General features: G+C 44.0%; 1 protein-coding gene and 1 long non-coding RNA gene across 10 annotated transcripts in view; both read left to right on the top strand.

Moving 5' to 3' along the window:
- Positions 1-23,008, top strand: part of PDE8B (phosphodiesterase 8B) — a 298,935-nt gene that overhangs the window by 78,961 nt on the left and 196,966 nt on the right. The window contains exon 2 of one of the 9 annotated variants that reach the window (XM_086323155.1): positions 22,634-22,821. The exons of 7 other annotated variants lie outside the window; for them this stretch is intronic. The gene's annotated coding sequence lies outside the window, so the exon portion shown is untranslated. Of the gene's footprint in view, positions 1-18,020; positions 18,039-22,633; positions 22,822-23,008 lie in introns of those variants that run through there. One more of the 9 variants, XM_086323156.1, reaches the window with a different exon arrangement.
- Positions 2,386-3,425, top strand: LOC147365403 (uncharacterized). Its single transcript, XR_015135535.1, has 2 exons — positions 2,386-2,464; positions 3,142-3,425. It is a non-coding gene; the product is annotated as an uncharacterized LOC147365403 (long non-coding RNA).

The following is a 23,008-nucleotide window of genomic DNA, read 5'->3' as shown; positions in this document are numbered from 1 at the left end:
TTATGGTAAATAATGAGTGAGATTTTATTTCAGTTCAGTTCAGTCACTCAGTCGTGTCTGACTCTTTGCGACCCCATGAATTGCAGCACGCCAGGCCTCCCTGTCCATCACCAACTCCCAGAGTTCACTCAAACTCACTTCCATTGAGTTGATGATACCATCCAGCCATCTCATCCTCTGTTGTCCCCTTCTCCTCCTACCCCCAATCCCCCCCAGCATCAGAGTCTTTTCCAATGAGTCAACTCTTTGCATGAGGTGGCCAAAGTACTGGAGTTTCGGCTTTAGCATCATTCCCTCCAAAGAACACCCAGGACTGATCTCCTTTAGAATGGACTGGTTGGATCTCCCTGCAGTCCCAGGGACTCTCAAGAGTCTTCTCCAACACCACAGTTCAAAAGCATCAATTCTTCGGCCCTCAGCTTTCTTCACAGTCCAACTCTCACCCCGCCTTTAAATGGAAGGATAGAGCTATTTTGGGGGGAAAAAAAAAAAGACTTTTGTTAAGTCAGTAGTCTCAAGCTTTAGAGTACATCAGAATCACCTGGAAGGCTTGTTGAACTACTGACTGTTGGGTTCCACTCCCAGAGTTTCTGATTTAGGAGATCCTGGGTGGGGCCCAAGAGTTTGGATTTCTAACAAGCTTCTAGGAGATACTAGTTTTACTGATCTAGGGACCACAATTTGGGAACTACTGTTTTTAAATGAATTAAATTGTCTGTGGGTCAGAAATTGAATTAGGTGTGGCCACCTCAAGTATAGTGTATGGTTCCAGACTGTGTGTATTCGGAGTACTAGTCACTGCCCTGCCTTCATCTCGGTGGTGGTTGAGTCGATAAGTTGTGTCTGACTCTTGCGACTCCATGGACTGTAGCCCACCAGACTCCTCTATCCATGGAATTTTCCAGGCAAGAATACTGGAGTGGGTTGCCATTTCCTTCTCCAGGGGATTTTCTAGATCTAGGGATCGAACCCCCATCTCCTGCATCGCAGGCAGATTCTTTACCAGTGAGCCAACAGGGAAGCTGCCCCACCTTCGTCTTAGTTTACTTTCGTGATATGGGCCGTCTGTCATCTCTACCCGTGAAGCCAGGCTCTGAGCCTCCAGATGTGGCTGGGAAGTCTGTAGGTGGTGAGAGGGCTGGACCATGTGTAGCCCATTCTGGTTTCCTGAGGTGCAGACTCCCCTAGGATCCACTGGGGTGTGCAGGTCCTGGTGTTTTGCTTTGTCGTCTCGGTGACTCACATGCCTCTGCTCTGCTGGGGCTGCATCCTGCACGATGGGAAATTGTAAGGCAAAGGAGTAACTTAAAATGGGCTGACGTCGGCTCTTGGAGTCCTTTTCACTGTGCTGTGTGTGTTTAGGTTTAGGAATTCCCTAGTTTATTTTCTGCCGTAGCTCATTTCATCACAATTTAGTGCCCCCTCCCTTTGTTCCAACACATGAACTATAGTCATTGAGAAAATTTCCCTGGTTTTCACTGCTTCCTTCAGTAGTTACACTCATTTTTAAGATCTATCAGATATAAACTAGTCCTTGCTCTTTTTACAATGGCATCATTTCTCCTGTTAAAACTGGATGGCTGCATAGATCAAAGAGCACGCCTTCTTTTCAATAGAGGTGCAATATTAATACTTCTAATACAAAGCAAAAACAGCCTTTATTTCAAGCAGTATTTATTCAGAATATTTGCTAGCTATGTTTCCTTGGTCATGTGTGTGCGTGCGTGCGTGTGTGTGCGTGTGCGTGCGCATGCGCGCGCACTCAATCATGTCCAGCTCTTTGCAACTCCGTGGATTATAGCTGGCCAGACTTCTCTGTCCATGGAATTCTCCAGGCAAGAATACGGGAGTGGGTTGTCCTTTCCTCCTCCAGGGGATCTTCCCGAGCCAGGGATCGAACCAGCATCTTTTGGGTCGGCAGGAGGATTCTTTTACCACTGAGTCCCCTGGGAAGCCCTATTTCCTTGGTTAATTCATCATGAAAAAGTTTAATGCCTTTTCTATACTTCAGTTTTCATATCTTCAAAATAAAAACAATATATGATCTGTCTACTTGTAAAGACTTTGTGACTTAAAAAGAGTAAACTTGAAAGCACTTTGTAGAATGCTTTTAAGGGTGGAGTCCTACCATTAATGCTGCCGCTGAGGCCAGTGATGGTGAAGACAATGAGGACCATCCATGGGTTCTTCTGTAACATCTTTTCCATGAAGTTTTATGTAATATTGAAATAACTTACCTGATAAAATTAGCTAAGTAGATCTAATAAGGAAAAAGGAGATATATCCCTGAAAAAAAAAAAGAAAGACCTGTCAGGTAATGCTCCCTTTGGACTTTGGTAAATCTGTCCTTAAATCAGAAAGTAAGAGAGCAAACTGCTCCTTTTCAGAGGTGATGCTTTTCTGCTGAATCCCACCCTGGTGGACACGAGGCAGGACGTGGGCTGCCGCAGAGCAGGATGTGCTGGTGAGAGCCGGGCAGCTCCTGCGGGACCAGGTTATGATGGGTGAAGGCTAGGAATCAGAATGGGAGGGAGGTGGGAAGAGTCCTGTAGCACCAGGGAAGAGAGAGTTTAGGGTCTGGGAAACCAGCAGGGTTGGGGGAGGAGCAGCTTCTTCAGAGCCGAGGGGGCAAGTAAAGTCTAAAATCCAGGGGCTCAGAAAGCGAACAGGCTGTTGAACTGGGTTGAGTCTTCTGGTTGGGGGAAAAAGGGAGATGCTGGTGAGCAGTCAAAGGCTGCAAGAAAACCCTGCACCTAAGTGAGGCAAGACCAACCAACCAGCCCTTCCTCAGACCTGAGCAGATGGTGTCTGGACAGGAAACAGGTTGTGTGTCCACAAAAGTGTAAGGAAATAATGTAATGAAGGGACTATTCAGGTGTGTTGGCAAAATGAAAGGAAATTAGCAAATGATGAAGAAGCATCCTAAGACTAGAAAAAGAGTGCACTGTTACCACCGAGAAGAAGTGCAGAAGGGGGTGGTTATGGGGACCTGAGAAACCAACCGTATAGGGTAGGGCAGCCCCCGAAAGCTGTGGCCTTGCAGAAGAATGCAGTGACTGGAGGCCTGTGGCTGAGCTGGGGGACCTCCAGGAATAAATACCTGTAAATACCCCTGTCGTCCTCCCTTTCATTGATCTCCAGCTTGGTACCATCTTTGTCCAAACACATTTGGAAACCAGAGGGCAAGGAAGTCCATTGATCGAGGTTTTCCAGAACAAGGGAGAATATATCCTGACCGTATCCCAGAAGGCCTTCTATAACCAGTTCTAAAAGATGTCCAACGCCATTGGAGATACCCTGGGAAGTTCAAATCGAGATGGGTAATTTTGATAATTGTTTAAAATAATGGCATTTTTAAATGGTCACTTAGTGTATTGTGTATTTCTCTTGTTGGATGATTAATGATATTAAAGTATATCCACTGATCTTGTGTGCAGACTTCTAAGATACTGCTGAAAACATCTCTTCATCTTCAGTCCACTCTCCACCCTGACTCTGCTTAGACATTCTCTTAGCTCAGGGGTGGGGTGGGGGCTGCTCTAACAAAATGCCATAAACAGAGTGGCTTAAAGAACATACATTTCTGTTTTATTTATTTTGACAGCACTTTGTGGCTTGGGGGAGCTTAGTTCCCCAACCAGGGATCGTACCTGGGTCCGCATCAGTGAAATAAACAGCAGACATTTCTTTCTTCCCATTCTGGAGGCTGGGAAGGCCAAGGTCAAGGTGCTTTGTGAGAGCGCTTTGCCTGGCTTCCGAATCTCCTTGTGTCACATGGCTGAGAGCAAGCAAACTGTGGTCTCTCTCCTTCCTCTTAGAAGGATGCTAATCCTGTCATGGGGATCCCACCCTCATGATGTCATCTAAACCCAATTGCCTCCAAATATCATCAGGGTTAGGGCTGCAACATAGGAATTGGGGGGGGAGCATTCAGAAGTTCCACCCATAACAGGCATGTTTCTGTCATTTCCTCTGTTCCTTGCCCACTGACCCCTCTCCCCATGATCTCAGAGATTGGGGGTGGGGTGAATGCAGTCTAAGCAAGAAGTTCCCTAAGTAAAAACCAAGCTTAGCCAAATTTACTCTATTTTTACTTGGTTTATTGCTCCCTATACCTTCTTTCCACAGTCTCAAAACATTAATAAGTGAGTTTATAATGTGTTTTTAAGCTTATATTTTCACTCAAGAATAGGCATATTTAAAACATGCAAAAATATTTCAGGTGTTACCACATGGGACTCTGCTCAGTGTTGTTAGACGGCAGCCTGGATGGGAGGGGAGTTTGGGGGGAGTGGATACATGTCTGTGTGTGGCTTAGTCCCTTCACTGTCCACCTGAAACTCTCATTGTTAATTGGCTATACCCCATATAAAATAAAAAAAAAATTTTTTTTAAAGAATAAGTGTTACCCTACTATATGTATATAGATAATCCACAAGGACCTACTGTATAGCACAGGGAACTATACTCAATATTCTTTAATAACCTATATGGAAAATGAATCTGAAATATAATGGATACACACACACACACATATATATAACTGAATCACTGCTGTACACCTGAAACTAACACACTAGTGTAAATCAGCTATACTCCAATATAAAGCAAAAATTAAAAGTATAAAAACATAGGTGTTACCAATATCTTACAGTGAAAGTCTGGGTAGCTATTATGTTTTAATGGAAAACACCACTTTTTAGTAAGTTGCAATATAGGTTAGTTTAGATTTGGTTGCTGCTCCTTTCCCCCTGGTTTCTCTCTTCTCCCACTGGCAGATAAAAGCCAGTTTTTACTCAGGATTTTGCTGCTTCATTCTTTGCCATCAACTTTTTCAGCTCCTCCTCTGTGCCTCCTCAGGCAGAATCGTTTAGGGGCCTGTGACTGATTTCATAAGCATCAGGAGATGACTTTGCTCTTGGATCATCCATCACTGGAAGAAAGCGTGTCACGGTTGGGTCTTGTTTCCAAGGTGATTCCAGTTTCCTTGTGTGGTTTGTACATTTTGCAACAAGGTGTGTAGAATAGATCTGGTAACATGAGCTATTAAATCTTGCTATTTGCAGAGCACTTTATATATCGATACATTGTTTTACCCATCTATATAAAAGCACTATGAGCTACAAATTACCCTTCTTATTTTACAAAGGAGGAAGACAGGGCTGCAAGAGTCACAAGGCATCCTTCTAGATGAGGGCTGAAATTTAAATAGGAGATGTCCGAATCCAACTCCGAAGTTCTTAACCACTGCTTCGTTGCCTCTCACACAGGCTGGAAGGCCCAAGCATGGCTAGTGCTGGAACTGCAGTTTAGAACAGAGTGGCGTGGTGGTGAGGCTGCTGCTGCTGCTGCCAAGTCACTTCAGTTGTGTCCAACTCTGTGTGACCCCATAGATGGCAGCCCACCAGGCTCCCCCGTCCCTGGGATTCTCCAGGCAAGAACACTGGAGTGCAGGGAAGAGCAATCAGAGGGCCTAGTGGATGAGGTTTTTCCTGTTACAGACCCACTGTCACTCCCTGTATTAGCTCAAACTAGAGCATTGCTTTGAAATGAGTGGAGAATGTAAAATGCATACAAAATTGGAGATGCTTTGGCAGAACATATTACCCATGTTACTTGGCACTTTGTAAATATTGTACAAATACTAGCTGCTAATAACCTCATGGTTGCTCTGATTTCTGTTTTGGTAATTAAGATAAAATTTTGTTGATTTAGATTTAGATATTGTTGAAATACATTTTCTATTGGAAAATGTATCCCACTTTCAAATCGATTGATTTGACCAATGTAGGTGACTAACTGGACTTACATATAGACGTGTTACCCTGAGACTTCCTAGGTGGCTCAGTGGTAAAGAACCCACCTGCCAATGCAGGAGACACAGGAGACATGGGTTTGATCCCTGGCTGGGGAAGACCCCCTGGAGGAGGGCATGGCAACCCATGCCAGTATTCTTGCCTGGAGAATCCCATCGACAGAAGAGCCTGGTGGGCTGCAGTCCATGGGGTGCCAAAGAGTCAGACAAGACTGAGTCCTGAGCACTGTGTTACCCTGAAGCTTTGGAAACCGCTGGGTGTGGCCTCTGTCGATTGGATTTCCAAAGGAGATGACACAGTAGAATCTTGACAGTGAAAGGCCCAGGCTGGCATTTGGGTTCCTTGACTGTTGGACCTGCATAACCCTTCTGCCTTTGAAGGGCTGTGGTGTTATGTTGAGGTGGTTTCATATGAAATTCTTGTTTGGTATCACCTGAAGTTTTGGTCTATAATTGAGCTTAAAGCCAGTTGGCAAAAGCTCTGTTGGTTTTTGTGTTGCAACATTTCTGTATGATGTAGCTGTCAGATGTACTATATTGTTGGAACTGTGATGCACTGTTGCCTCCTAGAGGGGAAGGTATAATGGTTAGCTACAGGGATTCAGTTGCCTGTGTGAGTCATAAAAAGGAGGGAAGACCCCCAATTTTGGAAACTTTTATAGGAAGACTTTTTAGTAACATATCACGCAGGTTAACGTGGATAAAAAAAAGTGCCATTTTCTGACGTCAGAACCACAAATAACATTAAAGATCTGAACCTGAAAGGTGATGACTTCAGGGTAGATGGGGCTTTTGTCCTCCTCAGGGTTCCTGCTGGGGAAGCGTCAAGGGCACTCACCAAATGGAGAGGAAGGTAGCGGTTTATGAAGGCTGGTAAGGACCCAAGCAATGTGGCACTGGTGGTAAAGAAGCCACCTGCCAGTGCAGGAGACATAAGAGATGCTGGTTTGATCCCTGGATTAGGAAGGTCCTCTGGAGGAGGAAATGGCAACCCACTCCAGAATTCTTGCCTGGAGAATCCCACAGACAGAGGAGCCTGGAGGGCTATAGCCCATAGGGTCGCACAGAGTCAGACATGACTGAAGTGACTGAAGTACCCACATGGTGACCTAACAGCTTAGATCTCACCTACAAGTGGTCTTTGGGTCATCTGAGGCATTTCCATTTTCAGCTTAAGAAACTGATGGAAAGTCTAGAAGCTGGGTGACTGTGAACAAAGCAAAAGGCGTTCCCTTGGGTGTTGTTTCAGTAGCATCTGTAGTGTTGTGAACTGAGCCGGAGCTAGAAGTTTCTTTTTTCCCCACAGTCTGATACAGACTCTGGCTACAACATTTCCTTTCCAGAGTTCTCTAGAGAGAGGGATAGCCAAGACGGTGATGGCCAGATGGAGAACAGAGCAGGGGATCTGTTGTGTTCATGTGGTCAGCCTCTCTGCCCATGCTGTCAGCCACACGTGGAACCCAGGTGAGCTGCCACCTGGGTGAGAGCCCAGCACCTCTGCCTGCAGAGGTCAGGCCCACTAGGGGAGTGAGGCATCAGGACTTTCTGTCTCTGATCTTGGAGATTTCCTCTTCACCCTTTTGGGAGGAGTGTGCTCCTCGCCCCTCACCTCCCAGGGACCTGGCTGGGAGGAATGAGGCAAGCAAATTCTCTCCTGCCGGTTGTTGGTGGAGATTTTCAAGAAGGGAGAAAGAAGAGCACATGACTAAAATCAGTTTTGTGTGTCAAAGATGAGAACATTGAAACTGAAAAAAGAATCAGGAAATGCTTTGAATTAATGTAAAAGGAGGGCTTCCCAGATGGCTCAGTGGTAAAGAATTCGCCTGCAATGCAGGAGACACAGATTTGATCCCTGGATCTGGAAGATCCCCTGGAGGATGGCAGTCCACCCCAGTATTCTTGCCTGGAGAATCCCAAGGACAGAGGAGCCCGGTGGGCTACCGTCCACAGGGTTGCAAAGAGTTGGCTGCGACTGAGGGACTAAACAAAAACAACGATGTAAACGGTGACCCTCTTATATGCAGATTATACGACAAACATACTTTTAGGAAAGGGTTTTCATATAGAAACAATGTTATATGTGGCATTTAGGTTTCTAGGTTAGCCCCAAAAAAGGAATTGGCCCATTGTGTGGCTGGAATAGATTTACAGTGTCGTGAAAGAAACATACAGTTGAATTAGAACTAGCGTTTCGTTTGTATGCGTGTCCTTCGGGAGAAGTGGGTTTAATGAGAAGGTGGTGAAGCAGCTGAGGAAGAGCCTGTGAGCTCCCCTTGGGGAATCGTTTCCTAAGTGACCTACGGGGTTCTGAGGAGGTGAGGGGCTCAGGCGGTGTTTCGCCCCGCGTTGGGAGGGACAGAGCTGGGGTGCAGGACTCTCCGGGGGCTTGGCCAGGACCCACTGCTGCGGACCCAGAGCTACTGCCACTGCTCTCTTCACTGCGCTGTTTCACCTCCAGAGGCACGCAAGTGTCTCGTTTCTCTTAAGCACTTATTTTCTATTTTATACAAATATTTCAGTCTGTATCTTTAAAATCCAAGAATTCTTTGTTTCAAAAAATCGTAAAACCTTATATATATACCAAAAGGTTTAATAACTACTCTTAGTTCCAGCTGCTATAACAAAAATACCCTAGACTGGGTGGCTTATGGACTTGCCCTCACAGTTCAGGGTTCCAGAGGTCGGAAGTCCAAGGTCAGGGGCCTGCAGATTCTGTGTCTGGTGAGGAACTGCTTCCTGGTTCATAGACAGTCATTTCATCGTGTCCTCACATGGAGGGTGGAGTGAAGGAGTTCCCTGGGGTCACTTTTATAGGGACACTAATCCCATTTGTGAGGGATCTATGCTTATAATCTAAGCCCTTCCCTGTGCTCCTACCTCCTAATGTCACATGGGAGTTAGGATTTCAACATATGTATTAGGGGGGGGCACAAACACTCAGTCAACAGCAGCTACTTAGTATCAATCACATTTTCTAATTGTCTTCTTGTATTTTACGGTTTGTTTTGGTTTCCATAAAATGTCTACTCATTGCAATTGGTTGGTATGTCTCTTAGTTCAGTTCAGTTCAGTTGCTCAGTTGTGTCCGACTCTTTGTGACCCCATGAACTGCAGCACGCCAGGCCTCCCTGTCCATCACTAACTCCTGGAGTTCACTGAGACTCACATCCATCGAGTCAGTGATGCCATCCAGCCATCTCATCCTCTGTCGTCCCCTTCTCCTCCTGCCCCCAATCCCTCCCAGCATCAGAGTCTTTTCCAATGAGTCAACTCTTCGCATGAGGTGGCCAAAGTACTGGAGTTTCAGCTTTAGCATCATTCCTTCCAAAGAAATCCCAGGACTGATCTCCTTTAGGATGGACTGGTTGGATCTCCTTGCAGTCCAAGGGACTCTCCAGAGTCTCCTCCAACACCACAGTTCAAAAGCATCAATTCTTCGGCACTCAGCTTTCTTCACAGTCCAACTCTCACATCCATACGTGACCACAGGAAAAACCATAGCTTTGACTAGACAGACCTTTGTTGGCAAAGTAATGTCTCTGCTTTTGAATATGCTATCTAGGTTGGTCATAACTTTCCTTCCAAGGAGTAAGCGTCTTTTAATTTCATGGCTGCAATCACCATCTGCAGTGATTTTGGAGCCGCCAAAAATAAAGTCTAAAACTGTTTCCACTGTTTCCCCATCTATTTCCCATGAAGTGATGGGACCAGATGCCATGATCTTAGTTTTCTGAATGTTGAACTTTAAGCCAACTTTTTCACTCTCCTCTTTCACTTTCATCAAGAGGTTTTTTAGTTCTTCTTCACTTTCTGCCATAAGGGTGGTGTCATCTGCATAGGTTATTGATATTTCTTCCAGCAATCTTGATTCCAGCTTGTGCTTCTTCCAGCCCAGCGTTTCTCATGATGTACTCTGCATAGAAGTTAAATAAGCAGGGTGACAATATACAGCCTTGACGTACTCCTTGTCCTATTTGGAACCAGTCTGTTGTTCCATGTCCAGTTCGAACTGTTGCTTCCTGACCTGCATATAGGTTTCTCAAGAGGCAGGTCAGGTGGTCTGGTATTCCCATCTCTCTCAAAATTTTCCACAGTTTATTGTGATCCACACAGTCAAAGGCTTTGGCATAGTCAATAAAGCAGAAATAGATGTTTTTCCGGAACTCTCTTGCTTTTTTGATGATCCAGCAGATGTTGGCAATTTGATCTCTGGTTCCTCTGCCTTTTCTAAAACCAGCTTGAACATCTGGAAGTTCACGGTTCACATATTGCTGAAGCCTGGCTCTTAAGTCTCCCTTAATGTATAGGTTCCGCATCCTCCTCCTCTCTTTCTCCTCTTGCAGTTACTTTGTTTAGGACCTTGGGTTTGTCCTGTATCTATTCCCCAGTCTGCACTTTACCTTTTTGCATTCCTGGCAAAAAGTAACATGTTTCCCTGCCTTCTGTGGTTGCTAGAATGCAGTTAGATTTAGAGGTTTGATTGATTATGTTCAATTTGGGGGAGTTGGAAGTGGGGTGAGAATATACTTTCAGTGATATTGTGTTCTTACAGCAGGAAATACACAATGTGGGAGAGGTTTGTTTGCTTTTGCTGTGATTGTCTTTTTGCATTGATGCGAAGTCTTGGTCTTCCCTGGTGGTTCAGTGATAAAGAATCTGCCTGCAGTGCAGGAGACCTGGGTTCAATCCCTGGATCAGAAAGATCCCCTGGAGAAGGAAATGGCAACCCGCTCCAGTATTCTTACCTGGAGAATTACATGGCAGAGGAACCTGATGGGCTCCATGGGGTCGCAGAGAGTCAGACACGACTTAGTGACTAAACCACTGTAAGTAGGCTTAATGATCATTGCTTACATGCATTCCACAGTGGGGGTGTCAAATGCTGAAATTCTTGTTCCATCATTTCCTTCACTCATTAGCTGCAACATCTCTAAGAAGAAAAACTTCCCCTCATCAGTTAGTTGGTTTCCCTGGGATACAGTTTGTATGGGAAAGGCAGGTTAACTGCGTCAGTCTTCTCTCTTATCTCCAGTTTTTAGAATAATGAGTTGATTTCCTCCCATTCTCCTGAAGTAACAAAGATGTTTCACTTGTTCCTGTTTGCTTAGTAACATGATACCTTTTTAAAATCGAAGTATAGTCGATGTACAATACCATATAAGTTAGTGAGCAGTGAAAGTCACTCAGCCGTGTCCGACTCTTTAGGACCCATGGACTATACAGTCCATGGAATTCTCCAGGCCAGAATACTGGAGTGGGTAGCCTTTCCCTTCTCCAGGGGATCTTCCCAACCCAGGGATGGAACCCAGTTCTCCTGCACTGCAGGTGGATTCTTTGCCAGCTGAGCCACAAGGGAAGCCCTGCATATAAGTTGCAGGTGTACAATATAGTGAGTCATATTTTTAAAGGTTATACTCCACTTACAGTTATTACAAAATATTGGCTGTATTCCCTGTGTTGTACAATATGTCCTTGTAGCTTATTTTAACACATATACTTGATGTGTGTTAATTAGTTGCAGTTCTTAATATTTGGATGCACAAATTGTCCATTCTTGGTTGGAGGGAGCTAATGCGAGGTGGTGAGGCATTTTTCTTGAAGAAAATAGTTCCAGCTAAGTTGACTAAGTTATGTCCTTCTTCGAAAAAACGTTCTTTGTCGGTGAGGTTCGCTGACAACCTGGAGGGGTCTGCATAGGCACCCCTAGTCATAGGCAGCCTCAGACATTGTGGCAGCTGTTCCGGTGGAAGAATTGAGGAAGGAGGTAAAACTTCACATAAGAGAGCTTCCTTTTCTGTTTTCTTTTTTCACAATTGAAGTTTAATTGACATATAATATTGTATTAGTTTTAAATGTACCACATAATGATTCAATATTTGTGTACATTATGAATTGATCACCGCAAGTCTCGTAATCATCTGTCACCATACAAAGGCATTACAGTATTATTGACTACACTCCCTGGGTGGTACATTACATCCCCTTGACATTGTTTTTTAAACCGGAAGTCTGTACCTTTTAATCCCCTTCACCTAATTTACCCACACCTGAGTCCTAAATCAAGAAATCACAGCAGTGTGGTTGTGCTCATGGTCTTTGGTTCTCAGCTCCATTCCTGCTTTTCCGTATTCTCCGTTTTATTACGTGGGGCTAGCAGCCTGCAGACTACATCTTCCAGACTCCTTTGCCAGCTGGTCTGCACTTGCATTCTGCAAGGAGGAGGTACTGGTAGGAAACGCTGGGATGTGGGAGAAAGGAGGGGACAGCAGCAGCGGCTCCTGCTCGGCGGCGCTGGTGCGGCTTTCGAAGTTGGTGCCGGCGCCACCGATGAGCCGTGTGTGGCGGTGGGTGCCGCCCGGCGTGGGAGCAGTTTCTGGTCTCCGGATGCTGCCCTTTCAGTTTCTCTTTCCCCAGTGTATCTCCGTGTTCTTTATGGCTCTTCTCTGCCTTCCAGTGCCTTGTTAACAATCCTCTGCACCCGTCTCCCTCTACGTAACATCTGTAGGGGAGTTTTTGTTTTTCCCACTGTACATGGGATTTCCGGTCAGGGAGACCTAGGTCTTAATCTCATGTGCACCGCTCACACTGTTCCATGGCTTAACTTCTTTCATCTTCTGTTTCTCCCTCTATCTAAGGATTGTAAAAGTAACTGCCTCACAGAGTTGTTTGAAAATGATTTTACACACACACACACACTCACATACACACATATTATTAGCTTTGAACATAACTATCAATACATGTTAACAAGATGCAAACTTGTTATTTTGTTTTGACTGTGCTGGGTCTTTTGTTGCCGTGTGTGGGTTTTCTCTAGCTGCGGAGAGCGGGGCTACTCTAGTTGCAGTGGCCGGGCTTATCATTGCAGTGGTTCCTCTTGTTGCAGAGCATAGGCTCTAGGGGCACCGGCTTCAGTAGTCATGGCTCACAGGCTCATTAGTTGTGCCTTACGAGCTCTAGAGCACGGGAGTTGCTTTGAGGCATGTGGAATCTTCCCAAACCAGGGATCGAACCTGTGTCCCCTGCATTGGCAGGTGGATTCTTATCCACTGTGCCATCAGGGAAGTCCACAGACTGATTTTTGAAGGCTTGTCATTTAAATTTTTTATTATGGAAAAGTTCAAATGTGTACAAAAATAGAGTAATGCAGTGAAACTTTATGCAAACATTGCCCAGCTTCGACAGTTATAAAATTAAGGCTATTCTTTTACATATACCACCCACTCTCCCCCCTACTCTGGGATTATTTTAAAGCAAATCTAAAACATCATATTATTTTAAACATAACTAACTCTAAGAGATCGTGCTCAGTGGCTTAGTCGTGTCCAACTCTGTACCCCTATGCACTGTAGGCTGCCAGGCTTCTTTGTCCATGGAATTTTCCCAGTAAGAATGCTATAACGGGTTGCCATTTCCCTCTCCAGGGGATCTTCCTGACCCAGGGATTGAACCCCCATCTCCTGCATTGCAGACAGATTCTTTACCCTTGAGCCACTGGGAAGCTCCCAAGTCTAAGAAATAAAGACTGCTTAAAAAACAACCAAAATACTATTAGCTTGTAGAAAAATGAAAATAATTGCTTGATATCATCAAATATCAGGACAGTGCTCAAGTTTCCCTAATTAGCTAATAAATGTCTTAGTTTTAAAAAATGTTGTTTGAATCATGTTTGAAATAAGAACCACCGGCTGTAGTTGGTTGATGTTTCTTAAGTATCTTCTAATCTATAGGTACCTCCTTTTTCTTTTTTCCCCCTTAAAATTTCCTTGTTAAAGAAATGGGGTCATTTGTCTGGCAGAGTTTCCCACAGGCCGGCTTTTGTTGATTACAGCCTTGTGGTATCATGTACCATGTTCTTCTGGCCCTATATTCCTTCTGTGTTGTTAGTCAGATTCAGGGGTATATTATTTGGTTGGCTTTCGGGCTTACTTATTCAGACTTCTTTATAGTGCTGTGTAGGTCCATCAGGAGGCATGTAATGTCTGGTTTTCTCTGTTTTTTTGCTTCATGATTGATGCCTAGATCCATTCGTTCATTAGGGGTTACAGAAGTTTGTGGTCTGTTCTTTCTATAAAACTTTTGGAATGCTTCTCTGAAGAGAAACTTCCCTCATCAACTATTTGATTATCCCAAGGTACAGTCCAAATGGGAAAAGATGGGGTAAATGCTTGAGATTTCTCTTTTCCTTGGCAGTTTTCAAGATAGTGGTTTGATTTCCTAGCCTCCTCCAAAGATAACTCGTGATGCTTTTAGTATTGTTATTACCGGTTTGTAAGATAGCAGCCGTGCCCCAGTCTGCTGCCGTTGTTGTCCTTACTGAAGCTCAGTTGGTCTGTCTTCGGCTACTGGATAGCCACCTTGTCTCCTTGTCATCTCTGATAGGTTGTTTGCCTGATGGTGTGACAGGATGTTCCAGTTTCGTCACGTTCATCCCCTGATCTGGAGTCAGTCATTTCTCTCAGGAACCTAATTCTTTTTATTGAAAGATGATACTTACAGACATGATCTGGGCAATGGAGTGATCGTTGCTAATGGACTGATCATTGTCTTCTGCCTTTTTAAGTGAACACAGCCAGAAAATAAATGTTTTCAAAGATAAAATGTGCCATGAGTTTATACTAACACTTCCAATCCAAATTTAGGGCCTTTTCTCTAACCTCATTAGTCTTAATATTTCTATTTCCTCTTCTCATGACATCGACCCTGGTTCTTAACAACACCAAGGTAATCCCTCATTTGCTCTGTCCCACAGCACATGGACAGCAGGCTCAGAATCACCACTGAAAGCAGTTTAATATTTTTTCCCAGAAATCTTTTACATTAGAGCATATCCTGCTTGGATGAATGGGCAAATTATTGAGTTTTAAGTCATTTGAATTGGTTCCTTTTTATGGAGCAAACTTACGGTGGAATGGTGATTAATTCAATACAGTTATATTCATTTGTTTCATTTTACTTTCGATTTGATCTTTTTAAAGATTTGATTTTGTTGTAATAATGTGAATTATTTATATTACAAAGTAAAATCTTTATAATGTGGTATATTCAGAGGAGTTTAGATTTTATCCATATCTTCTACATATTATGCCTTCCATCAAATGGTTAACTATATTTAAAATGTTTGTGGTTTTCATACCATTGGTTGAATTACACACAACCATGTTTATATTCTGCATTTCTTAGATAAATGGTAGCATACTAATGGAGAAGGCGATGGCACCCACTCCAGTACTCTTGCCTGGAAAATTCCATGGACGTAGGGGCCTGGTGGGCTGCAGTCCATGGGGTCGCAAAGAGTCAGACACGACTGAGCGACTTCCCTTTCACTTTTCACTTTCATGCACTGGAGAAGGAAATGGCAACCCACTCCAGTGTTCTTGCCTGGAGAATCCCAGGGACAGGGGAGCCTGGTGGGCTGCCGTCTGTGGGGTCGCACAGAGTCAGACATGACTGAAGTGACTTAGCAGCAGCAGCAGCATACTAATTCATTTTTCTTCTTTCAGTTAATATATCCTAGAGATCACTGTACCATAATTCATAGATATTCCTCATTCCTTTTTATACCTGCATAGAATTCCATTGTGTGACTGTACAACTACTTATTCATCCAGTCCCCCATTGATAGTTTTTAAATTATTTTCATCATTTTTGCTACTAGAAGCGTTGCTGAAGAGAATGGTCATGTGCTGATATCTTTTCATATTTGTTGTCATTGTTGTTCAATCGCTCAGTCATATTTGACTCTTTGCGACCCCATGAACGGTAGCATGCCAGGCTTCCCTGTCCTTCACTATCTCCTGGAGTCTGCTCAAACTCACGTCCATTGAGTTGGTGATGCCATCCGACCATCTCAACTTCTATCTCCCCCTTCTCCTCCTGTCCTCAATCTTTTCATATTATGATTTTTTTCAGTGCAATAATGAAATCTTTTCCCAAAAAGCCTTATTTGTCTAATCTGGGACATTAACTTCTGCCTATTGCATAGAGATTTCACTGGGCCCTTTAGTTCTCTAGAAATCGTAAAATAGTAAGATAGTTTTTGCTCAAACTCAAGCATAAAATCTCCAGCAGAGAGTTCTTTGTGAGTAAAACCTGCTTTTTTCTACTTTTATCCCAACTATGGTGTCATTTTCATGGAGGCGTGAAATCTTTGAGAAAAAATTTCTGGAGGAGGTTGGGCCTCTCCAGGGTAAATGTTGAATATGGTAGCTCTCATTTTTTCATGGCAGCAAAATGGTTTGGGAGGAGTTGACTACCTTTTTTTCACCTTCACTTCTGCCTTTCCACTTACCTTAAAATTGAATGCAGTTACCTTATCTTTAACCCTGTCAGCACTCACAGGGGGCTTAGCATCTCTGTTTTAAAGAATTTCTTTGCATCTTCATGAGGACTTTGAATCTTGAGTTTTAACCATCAAGAACTAACATCAGGGTTTCTTTTTCCATTTTAGAAATTGAATGCACAAATATATATTCTTTTGTATGTTTAAAAAATATGATTCTCTTTTTGTGCTAGAATCAGATATCTGATCTACAGAAACTTTTCCTAAAATGCTTTCTTATGTTAATATCATTTGTGAATGGATCTTGTTTTTTTCCCTTATACAGATGTATCAACTTGACCAATGAGCACTGCTTAGAGTGGCTTGTGAGTTGTTGTATATGAGTGAGTGAGAAGATGTGATACAGTTGGGGTGGGGCTGGGGAAGAAAGGAGCAGAGACACAAGAGAGAGAGAGAGCCAATATATGTGATGAGATTTTGGGGGTGCAGAGTAGAAACTAAAAGATGGAGAAAGTGATATAAAGCGTGCGTCTATGTTGTGCATGTCCAAAAGAGATGCTCCTGAAGGTAGATCAGCTTCATTGTACATCACTAAAGAAGGAAGATGTATTGACCTGCCTGTGTTTAGGAAAGAGAAGCAAATTTGGGTCACAGTTCACTCTGTTGGCCTTCAGGTGGTGCCGTCAAGCTAAGGCAGCTCGGTTGTCAAACATGGATAGGTTGGTTCAACTCAACAATAGGTCATAAATATTTATTGAGACCCTAACTGAGCATCAAGGACCTGTGGTTAGAGTAAAGGCACGGAGATGAATAAGAGGATCCTTTCCCTGGAGAAGCTTATGTCCTAGTTGGGATGGAGAGTGACACGCACTGCAGGCACGCCTTGGAGATGCGGGTCTAGACCTGCAGTGCAGTGACTATCGCATAAGGCAAGTCACAGGAGATTCTGGTTGTTTCCTGGTGCACAGAGAAGTTATGTGCACCTTATACTGTAGTCTAGTAAGTGTGCAATAGCAGTATGTCTAAAAAAAGCAATGTATATACCTTAACACTTTATTGCTCAAGAAGTGCTAACCATCAGTTGAGCCTTCTTTGAGTCATCATCATTTTGCACTTACAACACTGATGATCTCTGATCACAGATCACCATACAAATATAATGAAAAGTTCGGAATAGTGCAAGGATGACCAAAATGTGGCCAAGAGACATGAAGTGGGCAGACGCACTGATAGACTTGCTCAAGGCAGGGTTGCCAGCGTTTGTGTTTGTAAAGAACACAGTATCTGTGAGGTGCAGTAAAGTGAAGCACAATAAAACGTGGCACGCCTGCATTAATTGCTGTGTAAAAGTACCACACGTGAAGTGGCTTAAAACACGCACATTTATTATTGCTTTCTGTGGGTCAGAAAGCCAGGCATAGTTCATCTGGGTCCTCTACTGGCTTATTGACATGGTTTTCGGCAGGATTCAGTTCTTCAGCAGCTTTTAGGCGAGGGACTCTGTTCCTTGCTGGCTGTGGGCTATAGGCTATAGGCTTGAGGTCCTTGCCACACGGACCTCTCTGATGTGGTAGCATGCTTCCTCAGAACCAGCAGGACAGACAGCCTGTTAGTAAGATGGAGGCACAAGCTTGTGCTCCTTAATCACAGTTGTGACTGTCCCTCATCTCTGCTGTATTCCTTTGATTAGAAGCAAGTCACTGGGCCAGCCCACAGTCAAGAGGTGGGGATTCCCAGGGGTGGGAATACTACCAGGTGGGAGTTGTTGGGTGAGCTGGTCGAGTCCACCTGCCATACCGGTGTTTTCTATAATCTGCTGATGTTTGAGAGGAAAAGTTCTGCAGAAGAGGGAAGAGCATCTAACCTCACCCGGAATGGAAATGGCTTCTCAAATAATGTGATGTTGAGGGTCTGCTTGACAGACAACTGAGAATTAACTGGGTGTGTATAAGGTAGAGAGGAGGAGGGAATTTCACACAGTGGGCACAGACATGGTAGTGAGTGAAGTAAGATCACGTGTCTGAGGACCACCATCCAATAGTTAAGTGTAAACTGTGGGTGGAAGACAGGCCGAAGAGCCAGAAATGTACGATAAAGGCTGATTTATGGGTTTCTCCTTTGCCAGGCTAAAAAGCGAGGACTTTATCAAGCGATCATGGGGTGGATTTTCAGCAGGGTAGTGACATAGGGTTGTGGTTTCTTGATCTGGGCAGACTGTGGACGTTTGATTTTGATACCTTTTATAATAATTTAGGCTTGAGATAAAGAGGGCCTGGATTAAAGTAGTGGCAATAGAGAGGAGGGAATACATTATTATTTTTTAAATTAGGAAGTGATTTAATGTTTGGATGAGGTAGAGGTGGGAGATGGAACAAACTGGAACGATGCCTGGGTTTTGGCTTAGTTTTGGCAGAACATCCTTGCTAGGAAGCAGGGGAGCGAGAAATGGGAAGAAGGAAGGATGGCTGGAAGGAAGAGGTCTAAAAGTGTATACAGGTTTGTAAATTTAGTGACTGACTGCAGGAGAGCTTGTCTCCAAATATTCTTTACAATGTTTATGTTCTCAGTGCAATCAATGTGGCTATGTAAATTTACTTTCTAGTCAAACCATATGCCCCAGGGATAGGAGACAGAATCAAGTACGGAATTCATTCTCCTTGCAAACAGTTTGACAAAAGGAAAGTCAGAGTAAGCCTCGGCCACCAAGAGGGAGCCTCTGTCCTGCCTGTGTAGTGCTCGGAACATTGTAAGCCAGCAAGGACTACACCAGACCACTTTGTACAAAGTGGCACGTCGCCGACTCTTTCTTCAGTTGAGTTATACCTTCATATAACATAAAATCCACCACTTTACATCGTATAGTTTAGTGGTTTTTAACGCATTCATTATGTTTTACAGCTACCACCAGTGTCTAATTTTAAAATATTTCCATCATACCCAGAGGAACTCCATACCCATTCACAGTCAGTCCCAATTCCGTACTTCCCCAGCTCTTAACAACCATTATTCTGTTTTTGTCTATATTGTCTTACGGAGCTGCTTATTCTGGCATTCCATGTAGAATGGGACTTGGGCGCCGTGTGTCCTCCTGTGTCTGGCTTCTTTCACTTGGTGTGATATTGTCATGGTTCTTTTGTGCTGTAGCATATGTCGGTATTTTATCCCTCTTTATTGTGAAATAATATTCCATTGTATGGATATACCACATTTTATTCATGTATTTATTCATTGATGGACATTTGGGATATTTCTACTTTTTGGCTATTTTGAATAACGCTGCTGTGAACACCCTGGACAGTTTTTTGTATAAACACATGCTTTCATTTCTCCTGGGTGTCTGGCAGGAGTAGGTTGCTGGATTACGTGGTTACTCTGTGTTTGACTTTGTGAGGAACCATCAGACTGTTTTCCAAGGCAGCCACATCATTTTATGTTTCTATTACCATCTATGAGGGGGTTGTGTCTCTCTCCACATCTTCACCAGCATTTGTTATTAACTGTCTTTTTAAACTAGAGACAGTCAAGTGGGTGTGAAGTTGATCTTGTTACAGTTTTGATTCAGGGTTGTTTTAAAGAATTGAGCAAGATACCATAGATGAAGTCTGATATGAATTTGGGTCTCAGTTCTATACTAGATTCAGGGAGCCCTCAGAATAACTGTTAGTGTTCCTTGTCATTTTTATAGGACTTCTCTGGTGGCTCAGATTGTAAGGAGTCTGCCTGCAATGCAGGGGGCCCAGGGTTCAGTCCCTGGGTCAGGAAGATCTCTTGAAAAAGGGAAGGGTTATCCCAGAGCTCTAGAATCACAGTGTAGCAGGCTGCATCCTGTGCATTAGAAGAAAGCTACACCTTTGAGTCACTGCCCCAGTTTCAGTCTAAGAAGCAATTGGTAGGATTTTGAAGACAGGGAAACAACTCGGGGCTAAGTGGCACTCTTTGCCACCGCAGAAGGTGCCATTGAGCACAGATCATTCGGATCTCACAGGAACACCGGAGAGGGTCAGTCACTGTTTTTACAAGTGCAGAAACTAAGGTTTGGATTTGGTTCAGAAGCTTGGTATCAGGACGAAATCATGGGAAACATTAGAATTAAATGTGGGGCCGGGTTTCTGGTTTGGGCACAATGAGTCACGTAGTATGTGTTACTTCTTGTTATTTGTTTTGCTAATTTAGAGGGGATGGTGGTGAAGATAATTCCCAAATGGTGGCTTATGCGAAATTCATGGGTAGTTGTTTGGGAATGCATATTCTACTTACTCATGTGAATGCCAGTGCAGCTGCCTGGTGTGGAAATACAGCAAGCTAAACAAGCCAGGCTCTGAAGACCCAGTTGAAAAGTACTCACGGGTGGTCTGGGGAAAACTGCCCTCCTATTTCCCAGTTCTTTGTTGTTGTCATTGTTCAGTTGCTAAGTTGTGTCTGACTCTTTGCCACCCCGTGAACTGCAGCACGCCAGGCTTCCCTGTCCTTCCCCATCTCCAGGAGTTTGCTCAAACTCATGTTGATTAAATAGCTTGGCTTTGTAGATGGACATAAAGTTCCTAAGGAAACATTCTGTTTCTCTTTAAGCTGCCTTTTCCCAGGTTATTGAGGAATAAATCAGACTTATCAGACTTACACTTCAAAGGAGGGAATTTCAAATCACCTTCTTTTCTAGCTTCTTTTGTATGATAATCAGAGAACGGAGGAATGATGATAATGGTAATAATGTCAAAAGGGAGCTGTGTGACAAAAGATTTTGCTCCATGTTAATTCAGAATTGATTGCAGTTGTCAAAGTTGCATCAGTCAGGGTCCCAGGGGAAACAATTCAACCCGGATGGTTCTCATGAAGAGACTTAAATGGAGAAGCGGTGTGAGCGGAGAAGGGAAGCCGAGAGAGGTGCCCCGACTAGCAGCCGTGGGACGCCCTCACCAGCTCTAGGGCTGAAGGGGCTCCCAGGGGAAGGGCGTTGCAGGCTGTGGGGCCCCTGGCAGGAACCATGCTCAGAGTGGCACAAGATGTTGCCCGACCAGGGCACTGAAGCAGGAAGGCGAGGGGAGAAATGCCCTAGGCTCAGTCTCTCCTCACCCTCCCCTGTCCGGCCAGCGTGAAGCCAGCTGGGAGAGGAGGCTGGTGGTGCAGGCTGCAGAGGTGAACTTCCCAGGGTGCAGAGCAGCAGACAGGTGTGGTAGGTTGCAGTTGGAGACCAGTTTGCACAATAACCAACTATCTTACAGTCAGCACATTCTATTTTCTGTTAATTTTAGAAAGTGTTATTTTGGAGAACCTTGAGAAATAGTGCAACTATAGAAAAATGTCTGTTTCTCATTTTTAAAAAATTCCATTTTATTTTCACATTTACTTCCATGAAAGCTTCTTATCTTTTAGGTGGTAACTTTGTCATGAAGTCTCTTAAATGTTGCACTTTTTTCTTATTTTCCTAATAGACGGGTGCATATCATTATACTGTGGTAAGCATGCTTTCATAATTGAAAGTCATTCATTCGTGTCTGACTCTTTGCGACCCCTTGGACTATACAGTCCATGGAATTCTCCAGGCCAGAATACTGGAGTGGGTAGCCTTTCCCTTCTCCAAGGGGATCTTCCCAACCCAGGGATTGAACCCAGGTCTCCCACATTGCAGGCTGATTCTTTACCAGATGAGCCACAAGGGAAGCCCAAGCTTTCATAATTAGCAGAGGGTAATTTTTAAATTCCGGCTTTTCAGATGAGTGCATTGATGTTAGTGAATTATTTGAAGGTGATCACTTGTCTTCAAATGGGTCAAAGTGGAATTTAGTTGGGTGTTTTTGTAGCCCCTAACTGAGGGGAAGAAGGTGCAGCCTGTTAAAAACATCCAGATAGGCACATATGTCTCCTTGCAGACACAGCTGGGAATTATTCTGCTTCATGCACTGATGAAATATCCCACTTGCTGTTAGCGGTAACTAAGTGACCTGGTTTCTCTGTCATCCTGTGTGTAATTCTCCTAGGTCTAAGTAAAGGGCAGATAAAGGTCCATGTCTCTGGGTACCTCTGGGGTTGCTAGGAAATGATTTTCAAAGTGCTTCGTGGTGATGCAGCAGGTTGAACTTTTTTGTGAAGGGTTGTCATGGAAACCAAGTGCATCATTGCTTTGTCAGACTTACTTATCTTGTAATGATAAAAAAAAATTGTAATCCAGGGTTAAGGGATTAATAATAATAATAATAAAATGAAATGGAAAAAGCCTGTAACTTGAAGGGGAATGCTGCTGCTGGCTGCACATCTTTTGAATCGGAAGAGGTCACCAGCAATGTCATTCGACGTTGGCAGGGGCTTGGCTGTGTGAAGTGATGGGAGCTAATCAGTTTGTTTGTCTACTGGTCTTCAGAGTCAGCAAACCATGATTTCTCCCTGTGGCTTTTTACTGTAGGGTTTTCTTACCAACACAACTCCTGAGCTTTCAAATGAGGTGGAAGGTAGCACACCCACACTGTGGTTGCCAGGGTCTGTTCTTTGGCTGGTTGGTTGGTTTTACATTTCCCTTCCCCTCTCCATCCCCCTTCCTCCAGGAGCATGGCAGGCTGTGGGGTGATGGTGATAACTCCACTTGCTGTCTCTGCTAAGCACCCAGACACCCCAGGAGCAGATCCTGAAGCAGAGTCTTCTTCCCTGACCTCCCGTGGTAGTTATAAGAGCCCTTAAGGAAACGAGATCATCCTCTTCTGCAGATAGAGGACAGACCCTTCTAGCATCATAGGTATGATGAATGTTGCTTATATCTTGATCACTCGCTTATTAGGGTAAAATTTCAAATGCAGCTAATTAGTCAGGATAGGAGAACTGAACTGAAAGGAGACTTTATACTGTGCTTAGTGGTTCATCTGCCTCCATGGAGACTAAACTCCTGGGATTTCATTTCCCACTCTGCAGCTGTGTGTGTGTGT

Source organism: Bos grunniens, chromosome 10, assembly GCF_055505025.1.
Source record: "Bos grunniens cultivar Pamir isolate PY7600 chromosome 10, Bosgru_T2T1.0, whole genome shotgun sequence".
Classification (NCBI taxonomy): domain Eukaryota; kingdom Metazoa; phylum Chordata; class Mammalia; order Artiodactyla; family Bovidae; genus Bos; species Bos grunniens.
This window is presented reverse-complemented; position numbering and strand designations above follow the sequence as displayed.